This window comes from Crocodylus porosus, unplaced genomic scaffold (assembly GCF_001723895.1).
Source record: "Crocodylus porosus isolate Cpor-Errol unplaced genomic scaffold, CroPor_comp1, whole genome shotgun sequence".
In the NCBI taxonomy this organism is placed as follows: Eukaryota; Metazoa; Chordata; order Crocodylia; family Crocodylidae; genus Crocodylus; species Crocodylus porosus.
In genome coordinates this window covers 11,728,321-11,731,860 of record NW_017728943.1, presented here as the reverse complement: position 1 = coordinate 11,731,860, position 3,540 = coordinate 11,728,321, and the positions used below count along the sequence as shown (strand labels likewise).

Genomic DNA, 3,540 nt, shown 5'->3' with positions numbered 1-3,540 from the left:
AGTTGCCTGGCCCTGCCCTAGAATGACTTAAAACCATTTTATTCTTTTTGGGCATTACCGTTTTTGGTCAGAATCAGTCCAGCAGACTAAGGTGGTAGTAAAGGGAAAATCCTGAAAGTAAACAGCTTTTAAGCATTTGCTGAAGTGGCTAAGCCCCTGTTCCTTCCTGATTGTTTTCCCAGAGAGCTTAAATTAACACAGTATATTCATATCATAAACATCCCAATAGCCAGAGCAATATGTAGTATTTATAAGATATCTCCGAGAAGCTTCAAGTCTGTCACATTTTATTAGAGAATTGTGAAATGCATTGCATTAATTTATCTGATTAATTACATTGGAAAAAATCTTCATGTGTTCAACACTTCTGAAAACCAGTCCACTTTCATTTAGGAGCTGAAAGGTGCCCTCAATTTCAGTCACCTAGGTTTTAAACTTTTGACAGCAATTCCCTGCTAGTTTAAATACATCCTTTCCAAAAAGGTCTAAATATATCAGCAAAGGACATTAATAAAAGCAAGTAAGTCCTATGTTCAAAATGGAGTCTGAAGCAGATACTCATAGAAATCCCCCATATCAGGCATAATTCTTACATACAAGACAAAGGCAGTGCATAGTCACATTGGCCATGTACTCAAGATGCTGACTTTACAGTAGCTCACTACTACTGTGCAGTAGCATCATGTGGCACGAAGTGTGATGCAGAGCTAGTACACGGTAGTAATGTGCTACTGCACAGTCAGCATCACCTAAAAGCCATTCGGCAATGCTACCGCTAACTCTGGTTATTGTGCAGTCATGTAGTACTTGTATACACAAGTACTAAATGACTACTCAGTAACAACAGCAGAGTCAATTTCATGTAAATGCGGCAATTGATGCCTAAATTTTAGCATGCTTCCTTAATTGATTGCATCCATATTTAATTGAAAGCTGAAAAATTAGAGCCTGTCTTGAATTGTCTTTGACTGCGTAAATGTTACAGTCTTGCTAGCAACTATCTCCTGTGCAGAGTCTGTACACGGATGTGTCTCTAGTCTCTATCAACCCTGAGGCTTTCCCAGTAGCATAACTTGCAGGAGCAAAGGGGCACCAGCCCTCGGGCAGTGACTCAGAGGGCATGCCAAAATGACAAACCCCCAGGGAGCCTGTGCCACTGCTGTAGCCCATGCTGAGGGAGCTTATGCTAAGGTAGCAATAGCCCATGCCATTTCTAAAGCTCCTTTCCCTTCCCCCCCATTATCCACAGTGCAAAAATTAAAAGTTATGCCCCGGGTTTTCCTGCAACTCTCCCACAGGTATTCTAGCACCAATGCAGCTACAGCAAGAGCAACAAATATGGTAGATCGGGCACAGTTTTATGGGCACTGTATTGTCTACCCCTGTTTAACACCGGTCTACATAGTACATAGTAAAAACATCAGGGCTAAGTACGGACAGTCAAAAAGCCTGAAGCTGAAGCAATTCAGTCTTCTCAGGATAATCTAAACTGCATAGATTAAACTGATAAGCAAGTAAACAGACATACACTTTTGATTCTGGAAATGCAGCCACATGCCTGCAGTAGCCCAGGCAAGAAGCAGGTGGGGTGCTAGAGCACACCTCCCTGCTCAGCTGGAGCAGACGGCTTGGGTCAAGAGTAGCTCACCCACCCTGCAATGGAGGGTTTTTGGGGGAGGTGCAAAGCATCCTGGGATGCGGTGGGACTGTGAATTAACTTGAATCTGGAGGGGATCTGGGACAGAAGTTCAATAAACCAATGTAAATTAAATTAGTTAAATCTGATACTACATCCATCCAGGTTTATCTTGAACCAGTTTTGGCCATTTTGAAAGCAGTTTATGTGCACTAAATTTCTGTTGTGTTACAGATTTGAACTGGTTTCCATTCACTTATGCTGGTGTATATGTAATTTCTGTCTCTGGCCCAGCAGCCAACCCACACTACCATTCCCACTGTTGTTTAGCAGTAGGAGATCATACTTGCAATAGAGGGATAGTAGCAAATTATAGAACATGTTGAGTATAGACAATTTCCTAGAGACCAGGGTCTCAAATGTGTAGGGCCCAGAGAGCTCTGTACAGATGCCAGCATAGGTGTTTTTGCAGGAGGTATTGTGGTTGCTTGAAACCCAGTGTCTCTGAAATGCCAATGGAGAGGGGTGACTCCAGATTGCTTGCTACCAAGGTCCATGGCTCACCACCACACACAAATCCTAAAAGAATATCAGTGTGTATTTAATACAAATGTCTACAGCATCCTTCATAACAAGTGTTAATTGTTACTTTTGGATAGCCTTATATTTACATCTGAAAATTAACCATCATATATCAATAAATATATAAGAACCTGAACTGACTGGTTTTGTTGCCCATGCTCCATTTCTCCTCTTTCTCTGTTATTGTCTTCCCCTTTATACTTCAGTGGGATTTGTTCTCCCCCACCATCACCTTTTTTCAATAGCTGAAAACTTATGTAATGTTTTTCACATTACTTTGATAAAGATATGTGGGTTAAGGTTACCACAACCATCTAACTTCCAAGCTTTGCTTATGTGATTCTACTTACAATGCAAGGTCAGTTCTTATCTGCACAGAGACACTTAGAAAATAAATCTGAATTACCTGCCCATTCAGGCTGCTGACAGACATGGAAAAAAATGGCACTTAGCTTTAAACTTGGTGTGCCCCCGCACCAAGCACAACGTATGCCCAGAAGAGGAACCACATCAATATGACCAAACTCACCTAGCATCTGTATAGATCACACACTTCAGTGGATCTTTTTGGTGCTTTTATCTAAATAGCTCGGGGATTTTCAACCTTTTTTAATAAGTGTACCCCTTCTGACAGTTTCAGCTCCTTTATCCCTTTTTTGTTGTTGTTGTTTTGTTTTTAAGGGGGGGAAGATTGAGGCCCCCACAGTAAGGGAGAGAGTAGGGTTGGGGATGGAGCAGGTGCTGCACCGGCGGGGCGGGGCATGGGACAGAGCTGCAAGCAGCTCATCTGTGGGGCCATGGGGGAGTGGTTCCCACTGCTGTGTGCACCCTGGGAGGGCATGGGGAGCATGTGCCCCCAGCTCTGCAGACAGGGTGGAGTGGGCTGCCCCAGCAGTGGAGGAGGGAGTGGGGCTGGGGCTGGGGCTGGGGCTGGAGCAGGGGCTGTGCCGCCGGGGCGCAGCACGGAACTGAGCCATGTGGGGGGGGTGCACACCCCTAGGAGGACATGGGGGCTGTGTGCCCCTGCTGAGAACAGGAGGACATGGGGGCCCAATGCCCCTGCCAGGAACAGCCCAGTGCTGCCCCAGCCCACAGCCTGCCCTTGCCCCGCATGCAGATCCAGGGTCATGCACGCCCCATGCCCTCCTGGGGTGTTTGCAGTGGCAGGAGCCGCTCCCCATGCCCCCTGGACAAGCTGCTCACGGCTCCATCCCATGCTCCGCCCATCTGTGCAGCACCTGCCCTAGTCCCAGCCCTATTCCCTCCCTCACCAGAGGCCTATGGAAGCGGAGCTCTGGGAGGAGCTGCAGCCACTCCAGAAT

At 46.0% G+C, this 3,540-nt stretch overlaps 1 protein-coding gene across 3 annotated transcripts in view; it reads left to right on the top strand.

Moving 5' to 3' along the window:
* Window positions 1–3,540, top strand: part of STXBP5L (syntaxin binding protein 5 like) — a 379,891-nt gene that overhangs the window by 277,116 nt on the left and 99,235 nt on the right. The gene's annotated exons all lie outside the window — the stretch shown is intronic.